The sequence below is a fragment of the Terrapene carolina genome, unplaced genomic scaffold (assembly GCF_002925995.2).
Source record: "Terrapene carolina triunguis isolate 2854851 unplaced genomic scaffold, T_m_triunguis-2.0 Scaffold130, whole genome shotgun sequence".
Taxonomy (NCBI): Eukaryota; Metazoa; Chordata; order Testudines; family Emydidae; genus Terrapene; species Terrapene triunguis.
This window is the reverse complement of record NW_020664481.1, coordinates 17,930,812-17,950,155: the sequence shown is the minus strand read 5'-3', so window position 1 is coordinate 17,950,155 and position 19,344 is coordinate 17,930,812. Positions and strand designations below refer to the sequence as shown.

Here is a 19,344-nt window from a genome sequence, read left to right as displayed (position 1 = left end):
CAGGGCGGGCACCAAGCAGGGCCAGCATTAGACTCACTGGGGCCCAGAGTAGAAAGTTGAAGCCCCACCACATACGACTGAAGCCCAGGGCCCTGAGTCCCACTACCCAGGCTGAAGCTTAAGCCAGAGCAATGTAGCTTTGTGGGGGCCCCTGGCAACTGCCTGGCTTGCTACCCCCGATATCAGTCCTGGCTTTTACATGCAGAAAATCAGTTATTGTGGCACAGGTGAGCCCTGGAGTTTTTATAGCATGTTGGGGGGGGCCTCAGAAAGAAAAAGGTTGAGAACCTGCACTAAGTCACATTTATAAATGTTGATGGGAAGGGGCTGTTTTAGTGTGTTTATTCTATTAACAGAACACAGATCCAAATTCTGCTCTTGAGGGCTGCTTCCACTAGGGAAATTTCTGAAAAATGTCCCCCCACCGCCATCATCAACCCACCAGTATTAACTGTGACTTCAAATGCTGTTTTTTTTTTTTTTTACACCATGTTGATTAAAATCGCTTTGCACAAGTCTAACAGCTACTGTGCTGAAAACTGTAGTGAATAATGCTGGGCTATATGCACCTGGCACTCTCTATGCTAGGGACGGGCAAACTTTTTGGCCCGAGGGCCACATCTGGGTATGGTGGGCCATGAATGCTCACGAAATTGGGGGCTGGGGTGCGGGAGGAGGGGAGGGCTCCAGCTGGGGGTGCAGGCTCCAGGGTGGGGCCAGAAATGAGTTCAGGGTGCAGGAGGGGACTCCGGGCTGAGGCCTGGGGGTGGGGTGAGGTGGGAGGGTGAGAGCTCCAACTCGGGGTGCATGGTCTGGGGTGGGGCTGGGGATGAGGGGTTGGAGGTGCAGGAGGGTGCTCCAGGCTGGGACTGAGGGGTTTGGAGGGCGGGAGGGGGATCAGGGCTGGGGCAGGGGATTGGGGCATGGAAGGGGTTGGGGTGCAGGCTCCGGGCGGCGTTTAACTCAAGCAGCTTCCGGAAGCAGAGGCATGTCGTCCCCCCCCCCAGCTCCTATGTGGAGGCGTGGCTAGGCGGCTCTACGCCCTGCCCCATCCGCAGGTGCTGTCCCTGCCACTCCCATTGGCCATGATTCCAGGACAATGGGAGCCGCGGGGGTGGCACTTGGGGGGCGTGAGCGTGCAGAGCCCCTTGACTGCCCCTACACGTAGGAGCTGGAGGGGGGACATGCCGCTGCTTCCAGGAGCCGCACAGAGCCACAGTACGCGTGGAGCGGGGCAAACCCCCGACCCTGCTCCCTGGCTGGAGTGGCGCAAGCCCCGGACCTCACTCCCCGCCGGGAGCTCAAGGGCCAGATTAAAACATCTGAAGGGCCGGATGCGGCCCCTAGGCCGTAGTTTGCCCACCCCTGCTCTATGCAGTTACCAATGGTGCAACTGAACCAGCCTTAGAGACAGTGGGGAAATATTTCAACTGTCCCTAGCATAAATATTCCTATTACACTAGTGACAGGTTTTCAGAGTGGTAGCCGTAGTGACAGGTTTTCAGAGTGGTAGCCGTATTAGTCTGTATCAGCAAAAAGAATGAGGAGTACTTGTGGTACCTTAGCGACTAACAAATTTATTTGAGCATAAGCTTTGCTCAAATAAATTTGTTAGTTAGTCTCTAAGGTGCCAGAAGTACTCCTCGTTCTTATTACACTAGTGTAACTCCCTTAAAGTAAAAAACAAAAAATACAAAAAAACAAAAACAAATCTGGATTTACCCCCAACACAACTAAGAACAGAATCTGGCTCATGTTGTACTGCCAAAGACATAATATACAACATGCAACAAATTATTTTGTTATGAAAAAAGAAACAATAACATTTCAACCATTCTTTAAGCTTATAATGCCATTTTGACATATAACTAGAAGCATATTTATAAAGTAACTGCATCTCAAATTCACTTTTATTTATTAGATTGCTTTAAAAATGAGCATAATGCAAAACAGTAATTAAAAAAAGCCGCTAAGGCATGTTTGACTCATTTAGCAGCCATAAACAGGGAAACAGCAAGTAAGGAACAAAGGGTAGCTGCATAATGGGGAAAATATACTAGCAAACAGCAACTCACACTTGATAACTGATCTGAATATGTCTGGAGCCAACACCAGGTGTGTTATTTAAGCAGACTTAGGTGTGCCATTTATGCAGTGTTTAGAGGCATGGAAAGGCATTGTGTGGGATCCATTCCCTAGCAGCCATCCCAATTAAATAAGCATGTTGTTTATCAGTTTACCAATTAAATGGTTTCTATTGTACCTCTGCTCTATTAACTCTTGGAACACTATTGCAGATCCTTGCATTCATGCATAACAACTCTTTCCCACTGATGCCTTCAATCAGCTATAATTTTTATTTAAGACCATGTTTTGCAAGTTATATCGCCTACATATAAAATTGCATTTTACACTTGGACAGGGAGGATTCTTGTTTGCATTCAAATAGGCTCGCTGAAAAAAAGTGCTACTGAATCGTGATTTTTGTTATAATCTCACAACACATCATACTACTTTTTGTTTAAAGATTAACATTTTCTAAATATTTTTTCAAAGAGTCACAAATTTAAATTTAAAAGAGGACACAAAAAGCCAAAGCCCAAACCAGGGCTAACCTTGACTGTTGAAGGTTACATCAATAGCACATGCATGAACCATGGCTAGGGTGACCGAACAGCAAGTGTGAAAAATCAGGATGGGATAATAGGAGCCTATATAAGAAAAAGACCCAAAAATCGGGACTGTCCCTATAAAATCGGGACATCTGGTCACCCTAACTATGGCTAAATGTCTAACATTTCCTTAGAGAGACAAGGTAGGTGAGGTAATATCTTTTATTGGACCAACTTCTGTTCATGAGAAAGACAAGCTTTTGAGTTACACAGAGGTCTGGGAAAGGAACTCAGAGTGTCACAGCTAAATATAAGGTTGAACAGATAGTTTAGCATAAGTCGTTAACATGTATTCTAAGGGACCACTCAAGGTGAAGTGGCCCACTAACACACCTGTAGCCATAGGACAAATAGGGGGATTAGTGGGTTACAGATTGTTGTAATAAACCATAAATTGTCTCTTTATTAAGACCATGATTTTTAGTGTCTAGCAAAGTTATGAATTTAAGCTCCCAGGCTCGGCTTTTGAAAGTTTTGTGCGGGTTTACTTTGAGGATGAGAACTGATTGATTACTCTATATCTGACCTCTCTGTGAAAACATTTCCTTAGAGAGCCAGGACATTGTCACAGCTCCAAATGCTTATTAGAACATTAAATTACATATTTAAACAGATTGTTTTGCATTACCTTTGTTCTGTTGGTGAGCACTGCAACCAGGGCTCAAACTGCTAAGCATTTAACAAGGGGAAATCTTTCTCCACACACTAACCTTTATTTTAAATAAAAATTGCCTGTGATTCTAACGTTCAGTTACATTTTTTGTAAGAAGTGCTTTACTGTTAAATACAACATTATTCCATATTAGTATTCAGTAGAGCTACAATATAAAGAACTCACACTAAGGTTCTTTGATATGAGCTAGTCCTCATATAAGGTTGGAGTTTTATTTTGCTCCTCTGTCCACTTAAGTCCATTATAATAAACATTTTTCTACAGCACATTCACTTCTGCCCCAAGAACAAATTAACAGAGAGGACGAGTATTATTTCTCCCCTAAATACACCCATATTTATTAAGTACAACTTTAGGCTGATTTTTAAGAATAATTTTAAAAAAATCATATTTACTACAGCTGAGGGGAGATTTGGAAATACCACAAGGGAAGAATGAATGAATATAGAGCCAGTATGCCACAAAAAAAGATAGTCTTATAAAAAAAAGCATACAGAGACAAATCTACTCAGTGACTAAAGATTTTATATTATAGTATACAGAAAAAATAGATTTTCAATGCAAGATGGGGTTTTTAAACCCCGAAGCACATGTGAAATTATTAAATGAAAAACGAAGTGCCAAGGAATTAGCTGTTTTACAAACGACTGTTTCTTGCAGAGATACCTCCCAGCATCTGGTACTTCATCCCAAACCAGGGAAGGTTTAAACATGGAATCTTTAGATAAACAGTGCAAACACACTGCCCTGGCTTCCTGCCACCGCAGCCGTTCCCCATGTTGAGGGCACAGACCTGCATCCTGTGCAGCCCCCTTCCAGTGCAAGTTTTAATCACTGAGGACCCTGGGCTTTTATAAAAGCCCAGCCGGACCATATCAAGGGCAGATCGGATTGTTTCCCATCATTGCCAAGTGCAGCTAACCACACTCCGCCCGCACCCAGCAGCGCTAGCCAGGTGCCCTCTGGCTGTGCAGAGAGCCCGCAGCCCCAGACCTCTACCCCACAGGGCACGAGATCCCCAGTCCTTGGGCAGCAGCAGTGCCCTGACGAAGGAGGCAGGTCAGTATCTCTTCTTGCCCCCCCGCTAGACTAGGGCCAAGTGACCAGGCTGCTCCCCACCTACACAGTCTGATGCACTTGCCAGCCCCCACCTGTCTTCCAGCCCATCTGCCATCACCCTAGCCCTATATCTCATCTTCCCCTTAGGGTTGCCAATTTTGGTTGGATATATTCCTGGAGGTTTCAACAGGACATAAACTTTAATTAAAGACTAATCTTTAATTCCTGGAGACTCCAGGACAATTCTGGAGGGTTGGCAGTACCTCCTATCCCCTCCCTTCCCCCCACAACTGCTTCCATTTCCTTCCCCACCCTAACCCCCCTGCTCCTGTGCCTACCCCTGCTCCCATCTCCGCCCTGTCCCAATCTGCAACCCGCCCATCCCCTAACCCCCCTGTTCTCATCTCCTCCCCTACCCCCAAACTCTCCATCCTCTAACGCTCAACTCCCCCCCGCACCCGCTCCGCTAAACTTTGGGCTCGCCCCCTCCCCCGCTCTGCAGTGAGGCTCTGGGCAGCTCCCCCCCAACCCAGTGACCGGCCAACACCCGCCACCCCACTTACCCGGGCAGTGAAAGCGCCGCAGCAACCGGCGGCTGAATGCTGCATGTCCCCTTCCCTTCCAGCACCTCCTTCGCCTCAGGAGCAGCTCAACCTCCCCGCTGCTGCAGCAGCAGCAGCTGGGCTCGGCCGCCAGGAGCCCCCAGTGCCGGGCATGGCCTCCCCCACTCCTCTCCCAGCCGCCGGCTCCGTCCCTGCGCCGGAGGTTAGGCGCCTTCAATCCCCCACCCCGTGCGCCGGTGCTGCCAAGCGACCTCCTGCCTGCTTCCCCCCCCACACCGCGCACACGCGCGGCGCTGGAGCTCCGCTACAGGCTGCTGCACAGAGCCGGGTTTAAATATCACACGCAGCAGAGCCAGGTCCCCGGCGCAGCGGCCAGCGCTGTACTCCTGCCACGGCCCTGGCGGGGCTGAGCAGAGCTGGGGAGAAGGTGATTAACCCCTGGCACAGGGCAGCAGCTGGGGCCCATTGCCAAACCAACCTTTGAGGGGAAGAGGTGGGGGTATTTAAAAAGTTCATTTAGCTCCAGAATCCTCCTCCCAGCACTGACGCAATCCCCAAGCGGCTGAGAGGGGGCGGAAACCTGTTCCCCCCAGCACTTGTTCAAAGTCCAGCGGCTTACAGCTCTGCCATAACTTGGCTTCGTCTCACCCAACAGACAAGATTGAGGGCTGGCTCGCTCCCTCGGTCTCCGTTTCTCCGCACGGACACCCACCCCCACAGCCGAATTAGAGTTTAAACAGCATTTTCCATTCGGAAGGAGAGAGGTGGGAGGGGGTTTATGCAGCAAGATGGACAAAGCCTTTAGGAAAAAGTCGAATATTCAGAGCACTGATGGAGTTTATTGGGTCTGGCACTCGGGGATAATGGCACTGCACAAAAAAGAGAGAGGATGTTTAACATGCTGCCCTACTTTTATCTGCGTTGTATTTCAAAAATGTACTACATAGGGTTTGATCCTGCAACCATCCATGCATCTAATTTTACTCACCTGAGTAATTAAGTTCAATGGACTACTCATATCGCTATACCCACAGGAGTATTTCCCGGATCAGAACCCTTAGTCTAAAATATTCCAAAATGACTAGCAATTGGGGATGCCTAAATTGCCATTTGAAAGAGGCCTGATTTTCAAAGAGTAGGTACTCAGTACCTTCTGAAATTCAAGCCTTTCTGGAGTGTCTCATTTTGAGAATGTAAAAATTAAGGTGCCTAACAATGTTTGTAATTTTTAAAAATCTTGAGTCAGATAGTTGGGGTAGGATAGTGTATGCTCTGGGCACTGTACAAACATTGAAAATAGATCCCTATTCTGATAAGAGTATCAGGACACTACTGTGACAAATATTAAATAGTTTTTACTGGATAGGCTGTATAGTGCATGATGAGTTCTTCTTAACTATAATCATTTCCAGACTAGATCTGATGTGTTAAATGTTCTTTTAATCTGTTTTCAAAGTGGCCTTCAAGCATCCTCATGCTGCAATGTATAGTTATGTTTATCTCAAAACAATATAGCATTTGCTATTAAATCTCATCCTGAACTCACTGCAAATTAGACCATAGACCACAAACCCAAACCTATATGTAAATTAACTTTCACTATCTTAAACTGGCATTCATAGCCAAAAAATGCATCAAATATATGCATCTGAAAATAAAATGACATTCTGTCTTCATATTTAACATGCTACCATACTTTTACCATAAAATGGTGCTACACAAGGAGATTTATACGTGGTTGAAAATGGACAGGATATAATTTTCCTGTTCAAAGAGGACAATTAATGAAAGAACAGAAATAAGTAACAGGTGTTAGAGCAAGACAACCCTATCTTATTCCCATTGAGTCAATGGCAAAACATGCATTCATTTAAATGGAAGCAGGATCAAGCTGAGAAAAAAATAGTGATAGTTCCTACAAATGTCTCAAAGAAAATGTCTAGCTAGTACTAACCCATACAGTCCATGAAGTCTACCAAGAACTTCACTAGTGCCAATCTATTCTATATGGAAAGAGCTCAAAATGCTATGGCGATGGGCAGCAATTCCAAACCCTGAGACACAGAAAGAACTAGAGACTGAGGCTAGGTCTACACTACAGCGGGGGTCGACCTAAGATACGCAACTTCAGCTACGTGAATACCGTAGCTGAAGTTGCGTATTTTATGTCGACTTACCTGGCTGTGAGGACGGGGGAAAGTCGACCGCTGCCGCGCTGCCGTCGACTCCGCTGCCGCCTCTTGCCGCGGTGGATTTCCAGAGTCGACGGCAGAGCGATCAGGGATCGATTTTATCGCGTCTTCACTAGACGCGATAAGTCGATCCCAGAACATCGATTGCCTGCCGCCGGACCCTCCGGTAAGTGTAGATGTACCCTGAGATGATTTTAAAGCCATTTAGGGTTTTAACAAGAGTTTCATGTTCAAACCGTACATAAACCGAATGCATTACTTCCCCCTCCCCCACCCACACAAACTAGCTAACCTGGTGACAACCTTAACTCAGACTTTATTTGGTAGGCTTCATAGGATCACACCCGTTCCATTACAGGATGTTGATCTGCTTTAAGCTATACCAGTAAAGCTGAAAATGGACAGGATATAATTTTCCTATATTGGTATAGTTAAAGTGGTACAATCCTCCTCCTGTAGATGTAGTTATACCGCTATAAATGTAGTATAGCTAATGCTCATACAGGAAGGGGACAAAGCTATGCCAGTGCAGGCACCTTTATAACCAGTATAACTGAATCCATACTAGGGGTTGTACTGGTATAATTATATCAGATAATAACAAAAATAATTCCCCTAACCACCAGTTATGCAGATACTAAACCTGTGTGTAGACCAGGCTCAAGTTAAACCAGCTTTATTATTTTTAATAATACTTTGCCCTATCTTACATAGAAAAGTTGCTCATGAGGGGAATTTTCATTAAAATAAAACGGTGACCAATAAAGAGATTTAAAATAATAAAGATAATAATAAAGTGATGATGTGAATATAATCTGAATTGGTCTAACGTCATCAGAAAATCTGTCACAATGGATCTCCCAATTTAACAAAAGGGTATATTCTCCTCTCAGTGATTTCATGTAATTCCCATTAATGTTATTGGGAGTTATGAAAGTGCATTAAGAGAATAATATATCCTCTGGTTTGTGACAACCCTGTGAAGTGAGTTTGTGTTGGCTCTGTTACAAACCACAGCGGAAAAGCTATGTGCAGACTGAATAGTTTTCCAAAGTTAAACATTTTGGTGATTTCAATTATTTTTTTCATTGCCAAAAAGAGCTTAGATTGTTTTAAGGTTTTAAAGGAATTTAGAACGGTTTATCAGGAGTTTCGAGGAACAAAAAGTCTACATTCTTGGTAAAACAATGGTTTCTATTATCCTACAGGTGCACAGGGGAAGAAATTATACACATCTTTTTTAAGTGGAAGAATTTCTCTCCATTTACCAGTTGGAGAAGATAGTCCATGGTGATTTAGAATGGTCACACTAGATCAGACCCTCGTCCAGCTACTTTGGTATTATATTACCTCCAAAAGTAGCCAATACTTGATGGTTCAAAAAATAAAAGAGCAACATCTCCTACTCCTGCTCCCATAATGCACCTAATCTCAAACAAACCATCCCGATGTGTAGAAAAAATAGTAAATATGGCAGGCGACCAGCTTGGCTTAACAGTGAAATCCTTGCTGATTTTAAACACAAAAAAGAAACTTACAAGAAGTGGAAGATTGGACAAATGACCAGGGAGGAGTATAAAAATATTGCTCAGGCATGCAAGAGTGAAATCAGGAAGTCCAAATCACACTTGGAGTTGCAGCTAGCAAGAGATGTTAAGAGTAACAAGAAGGGTTTCTTCAGGTATGTTAGTAACAAGAAGAAAGTCAAGGAAAGTGTGAGCCTCTTACTGAATGAGGGAGGCAACCTAGTGACAGAGGATGTGGAAAAAGCTAATGTACTCAATGCTTTTTTTGACTTTGTCTTCACGAACAAGGTCAGCTCCCAGACTACTGCACTGGGCAGCACAGCATGGGGAGGAGGTGACTAGCCCTTTGTGGAGAAAGAAGTGGTTCAGGACTATTTAGAAAAGCTGGACAAGCACAAGTCCATGGGGCCGGATGCACTGCATCCGAGGGTGCTAAAGGAGTTGGCGGATGTGATTGCAGACCCATTGGCCATTATCTTTGAAAACTCATGGCGATCGGGGGAGGTCCCGGATGACTGGAAAAAGGCTAATGTAGTGCCCATCTTTAAAAAAGGTGGGAAGGAGGATCCGGGGAACTACAGGCCAGTCGGCCTCACCTCAGTCCCTGGAAAAATCATGGAGCAGGTCCTCAAGGAATCAGTTCTGAAGTACTTAGACGAGAGGAAAGTGATCAGGAACAGTCAGCATGGATTCACCAAGAGCAAGTCATGCCTGACTAACCTAATTGCCTTCTATGACGAGATAACTGGCTCTGTGGATGAGGGGAAAGCAGTGGACGTGTTATTCCTTGACTTTAGCAAAGCTTTCTATACGGTCTCCCACAGTATTCTTGCCGGCAAGTTAAAGAAATATGGGCTGGGTGAATGGACTATAAGGTGGATAGAAAGGTGGCTAGATCGTCGGGCTCAACGGGTAGTGATCAATGGCTCCATGTCTAGTTGGCAGCTGGTTTCAAGCGGAGTGCCCCAAGGGTCGGTCCTGGGGCCGGTTTTGTTCAATATCTTCATTAATGATCTGGAGGATGGTGTGGACTGCACCCTCAGCAAGTTTGCAGATGACACTAAACTGGGAGGAGTGGTAGATATGCTGGAGGGTAGGGATAGGATACAGAGGGACCTAGACAAATTAGAGGATTGGGCCAAAAGAAATCTGATGAGGTTCAACAAGGACAAGTGCAGAGTCCTGCACTTAGGATGGAAGAATCCCATGTTACAGACTAGGGACCAAATGGCTAGGCAGCAGTTCTGCAGAAAAGGACCTAGGGGTTACAGTGGGTGAGAAGCTGGATATGAGTCAACAGTGTGCCCTTGTTGCCAAGAAGGCTAACGGCATTTTGGGCTGTATAAGTAGGGGCATTGCCGGCAGATCGAGGGACATGATCATTCCCCTCTATTCGACATTGGTGAGGCCTCATCTGGAGTACTGTGTCCAGTTTTGGGCTCCACACTACAAGAAGGATGTGGAAAAATTGGAAAGAGTCCAGCGGAGGGCAACAAAAATGATTGGGGGCTGGAGCACATGACTTATGAGGAGAGGCTGAGGGAACTGGGATTGTTTAGTCTGCAGAAGAGAAGAATGAGGGGGGATTTGATAGCTGCTTTCAACTACCTGAAAGGGGGTTCCAAAGAGGATGGAGCTCGTCTGTTGTCAATGGTGGCAGACGACAGAACAAGGAGTAATGGTCTCAAGTTGCAGTGGGGGAGGTTTAGGTTGGATATTAGGAAAAACTTTTTCACTAGGAGGGTGGTGAAGCACTGGAATAGGATGATTTAGTTGGGAATTGGTCCTGCTTTGAGCAGGGGGTTGGACTAGATGACCTCCTGAGGTCCCTTCCAACCCTGATATTCTATGATGATTCTATGATTGTGTAACACTGGACAGAATAAAAACATTTGACTCTAACATCTTGTAGTATGCCATTACACCGCTTGCTGTTTCCAAGCGTTGTGTAGCTGTGCTGGTCCCAGGATATCAGAGAGACAAGGTGTGTGTATAATATCTTTTTATTGGACCAACTTCTGTTGGTGAGAGAGACAAGCTTTCGAGCTCTATGTAACCTGAAAGCTTGTCTCTCCGACGAACAGAAGTTGGTCTAATAAAAGATATTACCCCACCTAACTTGTGTCTCTAATTAGACTGCCTATCATCATTTTACTGTAGCTTGACTAGCTGCAAGTTACTAATTACCTAAAAATTATTTAGTCCATTATAAACTATAGCCATAGCATTGGAGGCACAGGAGTAGTGTATAGGCAACAGGAGGTGACGAAAGAAATGAACTGAAATTAGAAATATAGGTAGTGGCAGTGTTGTGCAAGGACTTGATTAGGATGAGAGACCTGAATGTGAGAAGGAGCCAGGAAAAGAATTCAAAGAGGGGAGTGACATGGCCATTTTCAGCAGCAGTAGTACATTTGAAGTGGAAGGCTGCATGATGAGATGTGAATAAGCCAGAAAGTGGGAGGTTACAACAGTCCACAAGAGATATGCCAGAGGGGCTGTTGTGGGAAAGGAGAAAGGAAAATCTAAACTTTAGAAATGTTATCATGAAAGAACAGGTAAGAGTTTTAGCAAGATCCTGGATATGAGGAAGAGAGAAAAGACTCAAATGAGATACACCTGTTTGGGTGATGGGTCAGGTGGTGCGGTTTTCAACAGTGAAGAAGGAGGAGAGAGTGGAGAAGGTTAGAATGGGAAGGCTTTCTTCTCTCCATATTTAATAAGATAGTGGGACATCTCTGTGGAGATGCAACATTGGACAAGGGTGGTGCTGGTGATGAAAAAGCCTCTCCTGTGGGAGAGGAAGGACAATCCAGTGGTTAGTTCACTTTGTGACCTTGGGCAAGTCACTTAGGGCCAGTTTTTCAAAAGATATTTAGACATCTAAAGATGCAGATAAATGTCTGGTGGGGTTTTCAGACATACCTAGGTGTCTATCTCCTACTGAAATCAATATGAGCTTTTACATATCCTACTAGGTTCCCAACTGCATTTTTAGAAACCCAAACACTTTTAGCAATCTGTCCCTAATTTTCTCTGTGACACCTTATTTCACAAGTGAGGGTAAATACATTCAATATTGAGAGGTGCTCAGATACTAATATAAGTACCTGAGATAGAACTGCCCTCTCTCGGGCATCAGCATATCGACAACAGTTGGAACCATGCAAGCAGGCCAAGCACCCTGGGAGACAGTTCCAGGTACCCAAGGAGATGGAGAAGCATCAGCAGGGAAGTAAGAGGAGAACCAAAAAACTGAAGTCATAAAAACAAAGGATGGGCAGCAAGTGAGGAGGAGGAATCCCTGGTGCAAAGCATTTACTTTTCATTGTTCACAAATTTGTTACTCTTTAAATGCACTGAACGTTGCCTTCTCACATTATGTAAGAAGACAGAAGGTAAGGGTTGACATCCACATTTTAAAAACCTCAGTCAAGTCCCTTCTAATCTTTCTCCGTCTTGGGCGATCTACCCTCTCTTTGCTATCCACTCGTCATACATAAACCCAATGAACAATTAGCTATTTTGGTCACCCTTCTGTGCACCTTTACAGGCTCCCCTCTGTTTCTTGAACTAAAAAACTAACAATAGGGCCTAATTCTGATCTCACACCTGTTTTATACCAATGTAGTTTCATTGACTTCAATTAAATTATTCTTGATTTACACTAGAATCAGTGAGAACAGAATCAAGTCCTGTATAGAGTTTCACTTTTTTTTTTAAATGAATACAATGTATACATGGTCTGCAAGTATAAACATTGCTTTAATATAAATCAGAAGCTTGGCAAGTCAGAATGCTTTTACAAGGAAAGAAATAAAATGAGCTGAGATTTAATTGCTCAGCTCCTTGATCCCACATGTTGCATATGCTTTAGACTGTGGACTGTAAGATTTAGACTGTAAATATAATTTTGTGGTCAATTGCTCCAGTATTATCATTTAGACTGGGGTTGTGCTGTCTGTAAAAATGCAACCATATTAGGGAAAAAAACTGTTTATATGTCTTGAGGTATTATGAAAATGGAAAACCCAAATAGCCAACAAGAAATTTTTTTTTACATTGCTTTACCGATCCAGCACTGACATAATGGATTCCTATTTTCTACATACATACAGATTATATATAGTCTAACATTTTTACTTAATTGCAAATTATATGGTACAGTTTAGATATTGATACCTAAAACATTTCCATTAATATATTTTTAGTTTGCAAGGTAAAAGCCATAATTAAGCAAATATAAATGTTGTTAACCCAGAACAATACATAGTTTACTCCAAGGAATGTTGATGATTAATCATAATCAGATAGTGAAGATATTGGGGAAGCCCATAATCACACCAAAAGCTATAATCACGACGAACATTGAAAAATGAGAATTCATCTAGTTGCTTACCAAATCAGTGATAAATCTTCTCTAGAAATCCAGTAAAAAAATGTAAAACATTATTACTATGATTAAATACAAAATGTAAGTGTGTGTGTGTATATATATATATATATATATATATAAATTGATTATGAAACTGATCAATATGGCTCAGAGGCGCATCTGCACATTTATACAGAGAATGTAGAGTCAATGAGCTGTTGGTGGTCCAATAGCTTCATAAAAGGAAAAAAGGGGGTATTTCATTGGCGAAAACGTGATCTCTGTGGGTATGTACTGTTTTGCTTTTCCTTTGCAAATTGTCTTACGAGCTATTTTCAGGCTAGCTAACGTGTGTGATGATTTGATAAAGAACCAGGCAGATTTTCTTGTAAATGCTGAATCTAACTATTTTTAAACACAATTCAGTGGGGTGCAAATTCTACCTATTATTTTGACAGTTGGATGCTGCAAATATGGAACAGTGGACCAAGAGTGTTTAACTGATGTGTCATTTAACATGGGCAATGATTAGTTGCAATTCTTTGCTTCGTCACTGGGTGGCATATGACTGCAAGATGTAGGAGAATTTAAGAGAGGGATGTTCTAGTTAGAGTGAGTGCAGTAGAGAGGGCCATAATGGCAACTTTATTTAAATAACATGCATATTACATAAAATTATAATAAATAATTCTTAGTGCAACGCTGCTCTGGACTCCTCTGATACCAAGTGTCAAACTGATTTGAATTGATCAGGACACACAGTTGAATGAATGACAGAACCAGGGATGGATTTAAGCAGCAGGCCACAGCTTTATTAATTAACATTGAGGAGAGGCACTATGTGCCCACCGTCCACTCTCACATACTAGGCATTTAACTGGGTCCAGTGCAGGGTTACAGAGCTCCCACCACACAACCATTAACTCAGAGTAGAGCCTGTTCAGACTAAGCCTACAACTCTGCTCACTTCTGAATCCTCTCACCCTCCTGCCGCAGGAGATGGTGGTGGTGGGGTGATAGAATGAACCAAGGAGAGACTTCAGTCTGCAAAGACTTCAGGTCTCCCCTTCTTATTGACACACTTCTGGAAACTGACCATTTTAGCCTTTATCTGCACTAGACATCAGCCACAAGTTGTGACAAGCTAAGCAGTCTTACCGTTCCTCATATTAAACTTTCAAGTCCTATTCTATTTAACCCAATTATGTCTCCATGATGCCGCAAGGGAACCCATCCGACCACAGCCAGTTTGGCCCAATGGGAAAAATTTCTTCCTGATCCCAAAACAGGTCATCAGTCAGACCCGCAGCATCTTGAAAAACACATCTCCTATACTACAACTAAGAGGATGGAGGCTTGGCAGCTAAATGGGCTAGAGGCCCTTCAAAAGCCTGGGGAAGAATGTAAATAGATGGAGGAAGGGAAAGCAAGAGAGTCAATCAGTCCAACCAGTCCCCCTAGATGGGCCAAAGGGGGGGCAGAGGAGGGGCCCAGCTCCTGCCTTGCCAAGCATGAGTTCTCACAGGTTTCAGAGTAGCAGCCGTGTTAGTCTGTATCCGCAAAAAGAACAGGAGTACTTGTGGCACCTTAGAGACTAACAAATTTATTAGAGCATAAGCTTTCGTGGGCTACAACCCACTTCTTCCTCAATGTTTCACTCTATATGCATCCGAAGAAGTGGGTTGTAGCCCACGAAAGCTTATGCTCTAATAAATTTGTTAGTCTCTAAGGTGCCACAAGTACTCCTGTTCTTTATGAGTTCTCACATCACCCTCTCTTCTGGGCATTGTCTCATCCCTGCTGTTTTGACCAAAAACCCTTCCCACTGAGAGAGGGGGACACAATCATCACACACTAAAGCAGTATACAATTTTGCATACAAGACTTCATCTCCTTGATCTGTTCAAGTAACAGCAAAACCGCATTCCAACATGCTTTTTAACATCTTCACTTGCCAGCGTAAGCCACTGACAACATTTGATCCTCACTTCTCTTTCTCTCCTACATTTCTCTGAGGGTACGTCTACACTGTGAAGTTGTCGACAAAACGTTTGTCTTTCACGGGTACTTAAAAAAGTCCCCTTCCCCCCCCGAAAAAATTTTGCCGATGCAAGCTGCAGTGTGAAGCACTCTCCTGCCGACAGAGCTAATGCCGCTCGCGGGGCTGGAAGTATTTTGTCAGCAAAAGTGCCAACAAAGTACCGACAAAGAGCGTGTCGACATAGCCTTATCACTAAAAGCTGCATGGTACAGACAAGCCCTGAGACTTCTTATGTGATTAGCCCTAAACAAACATATAATTGGAGCCTTCTTTCTGTTCAAATGAGGAAAGCTAGGTCTTCTTATTTACTCATATATCCTACCCTCATGTGTTCTGATCAAGTTAACTGTCCCTTCTCCTTTTCCTGCTTCCCAAAACATTAAAGGATACCTCATACCTTCTTTCTACAGCAACATAGATGGCTATTCTGGCCTATTTGAAGGTTTACAACTTTCAGTTGGACTTTAAGCACCAAACTAAGAAACTCTAGGGAAGTATGTGCACAAACTCTTGTGGGCACAAATCTGGTCAAGCTATTTTCTTGCGCAGTTACCATAAGATTGCGCACACAATCATGGCAATTACACAGCTCTTGGTACATGGTAATGTGTAATTATTCAGCAAAGGTAGCTGAACAATTGCACACCTAACATTTTCAAAAACCTGGCCCACAAACTATATTTGGTATTTTTGGCCTTACAAACGAGTAATCCTTTTGATTCTGCTCTGGGGCATTTTTTTGGATCCTGAGGGTAGAGATTAACTTTGGAGCACCTATGTATCGTCTTTTAAAAAATCTAAAGACATTAGGCTGAGTCCTGCACTCATTTCCAACTTCTCGGAAACCACTAGCTAGGGTAATCACACCTTTACTCCCTTATGCTGGGAGGTGATCACTAAGGTTGTTTGCTTTTTAATAAAAATGACATGCTATGATTACATTATTATTTAATAAAGTATTCATTCCTTTGGTGATCTCTGACATTTTAATTGTAAACCTGATCTCTCCCCCTACCCCTTTTCTGTTATAAAAAAAAAAGGGGGGGGGCACAAAAGCAGCTTGAGATGATCATGTGAATGAGTTTTTTTTTTTTTTTAATCCTTCACAAGCAATTTCAGTTTGGTTATAAAACGGTCTAAAGCACTAAAAATAAGTCTTCAGGCACCTTCTCTGATCAGGGTACAGCATTATCAACTATCCTGTTAGATTTTTTTTTTTCATATTTGACAGTAGTCAGTCATACAGATTCCTGTACCCTGTCCTGACTAACATCCTGATCCTCCATGTAATTAATTATCTTATTTCCAACCTTTTATTATTTTTATTGCATAATTACCCATTTGGGTGATTTATATCTAACTGGGTTTTCTTAATGTGTGGAACATTATAGACTCCAACTGGGCCCTTTTGTTATTCTACACTGTCACTGAGTTATTTGTAGTTATAATTTCTTTCTTCATTTGATAAGGTGATACTCAGCTCTAAATCATTTCTCTAGATTTATGAGCCGTCTCCTTATTTGCCTATTTAAAAAAAAATGTAACTCATCATCATTAGAAGGAACATCAATGACTGCAACTGTATTTGGCAAAAAAAATGAGATTGATTAGTCCTTTTAAACATGATTTTGCTGATTTCTAAATTTAATTCTATACCACAGCTGCCCTTCCTGGCTTGGAATAGGTCTTTTTTCAGATTCCAGTTATTACTTGAGAACCACGAGTCTGATCTTGCACGATTGAAGTCAATGGGAGCAGGATCAGAGCCCACATTTCTATCACTGAAAGTCTTTTGCATTCCCTGTGAAATCTGTTCAATTCTGAGCCAGACTTTTCAAATACACTCAGGTCCCATTTAGACACCAAAATGAAGTGGACAGATGTTCAGAAGTGCTCACCACCCACTGGGAACAGTTTTGAAAATCTTCCCACTTCTGTTTAGGTGCCTAAATAATAGCTGAGTTTTTTTCAGATCTGGCCCTACTCATCCTTATATCTTTTGCTTCAGCTAGCTTGACTCCTTCTTTCACCTTTGTCACTTTCCAGCTTGATTACAATAATGACCTGTGGAAACTGGCTAATCCTCAAATTGTTGTTGGGGATTAACTATTTTCCTATAATTTAGGGATGAGGGAGATTTTCTCACTGCTAGGAGACATGGCTGGGCCAGACATGCCTCCTCCTTCAGCCTGATCTGTAGGCACAAATCATGGGTGCAAATTGAGAATCCATTTTTGAAGATTTGGCCTGTAGGTTTTCTAAGCAATAACCAAAGCAAAAACATTATCAAGCAGCTTACAGTGTAATTATCTAAAGGTTACATAAATTAAGTTTAGAATTGTTATGTTGTTACTGTTGCTATTTGATTGTTGATTAAAGGTTGTTTTGTAAAGTATTATGTGTGTGTTTATGGTACAGTATAAAGTACAGTCATGAGCTGGAAAATGGAGGCTCATTTGGTTGATCTCTTTGCACAGAAACAGGTCAAGACAAATTTCAAAAATGACAGTTTTCAGCTGAATAGACAGAGGGTGATAAAGCCTCTTTGGGGAGCCTATGTGGAACATTTTACATAAACAGCTCTTGCTATGTGGCAATGTGTAATTCAACCTGAAATTTCCAGATTTTTGGCTTGCATACCTAAGGTGCACAAAAGAAAGATGGGCCAAATTTTGTTTCCACTTACACTATAGTAAATCCAGAGTAACTCCATTACCCTAGTATGTCTTACCAAAAATAAAGTGTTTCAACCAACAGTGAAAGTATGCATTTCACTAAAATACCATGATTCCTGATTTCTCCCTATAGATGAGAATGTATTCAAGACTGAGTCCAGTTTTATGATTTAAAAACCTATAAAATGCTTAAAGCAATTTTAAATTTTTTTGAAAACAATGTTGGGCATAACATTACAGGTCTCATTTCTACATGCTAGACAGAGAAGGAGAGAAAGATATGCAAATAATATCCCAATCTCTAGTTAACTGAGTCAGAAGCACAATGAATTATATCAGGTACTACCTGTCCAGAATGTTTGTTTTTAAATGCTGTATAGGTTAGTAGATGTTTAAATTTTAAAGTAGTATGTAATCTGCTGAAAGGAAGTTACTGATACTTCAAATGCCAACTGAGGAAAGTAAAGAATTAAATGTTTGTAGCTATTAATAGTTTGCCACAATACAGTAAAAGCATGCCATAAAATCCATTTTTATTGGATACATATTAAATGCAAGAGTGGATCTATTATCTTCTTTTCAAATTTTATACACCTATACAGTGCATTTGTTTTCAGCGTTACAGTGTTTTAAAAACCTCACAAAGAATGACCATGACACCACATTATGTTATCATTTGAAATAGATGTAAAAGCGTTTGGGGTCATTTTACACTTATCTTATGCTCTTCATGGGGTATATTTTCAAACAGCTGAGTATCAGCTTCCCTTCTTACAGGATTATATATGATATATGCATCCGAAGAAGTGGGTTGTAGCCCATGAAAGCTTATGCTCTAATAAATTTGTTAGTCTCTAAGGTGCCACAAGTACTCCTGTTCTTCTTACAGGAGCAACTTGTGCCTAATTTTGCAGATGCAAAATGAATCATGGGCACAAGTTTCAGCCCATGTGCCTCTAGGTACTTGCCTTGAGTATGCACCTTTAGTTATTCAGTTAGTGGCATGCGTACCTAGATCTGCACCTACAATTCAACTGTGGATACAAACTGTTCTCCTAAAAGGGGTTTTGAAAATAAAGACCTAGATGTCAGTCAGTACAAGAAACAACATCAAACCAGAGATTAATGACACACATTAACTGTATTTATTGTGGAGAAGATTTTCAAAAAGCACAAAGGGGTGCCTCAACACCCCCAGCTAACTCCCCTTTGTCCCTTTGAAAAACCTCTCCCTTCTTCCTCTTCCTTCCATATATAACAAAAATGGATCTGAAACAAAACCTTGGATCTGAACTCCAGCTGGGTTTGGGGCAGAGTTTGCAGCTCAAAACTTTTTCTAAAACAGGCCAATTCCAAAACACCTCGAACCAAGACAAAGTTTTGATTTGGGATTCAACACCCCAAGATCAGTATTGTTCAGATCTACAGCTCCTGCTTCTGTAGTCAAAGGAATTGGAAGTTTTGATTCAGTCCCATAGTTCAGATCCAGGGTTTGAGCCCATCTCTTATTTATAGACAAAATTAAAGTATCAGAGTAAAGAGAGTGTGAATGCCTCGCAAAAAGAAAT

The 19,344-nt window shown here is 42.4% G+C and overlaps 1 protein-coding gene across 4 annotated transcripts in view; it reads right to left on the bottom strand.

Moving 5' to 3' along the window:
• SULF2 (sulfatase 2) overlaps window positions 1–19,344 on the bottom strand; it is a 261,320-nt gene that overhangs the window by 95,869 nt on the left and 146,107 nt on the right. Inside the window, exon 1 of one of the 4 annotated variants that reach the window (XM_024207515.2) lies at window positions 5,446–5,464. The exons of 2 other annotated variants lie outside the window; for them this stretch is intronic. The gene's annotated coding sequence lies outside the window, so the exon portion shown is untranslated. One more of the 4 variants, XM_024207541.2, reaches the window with a different exon arrangement.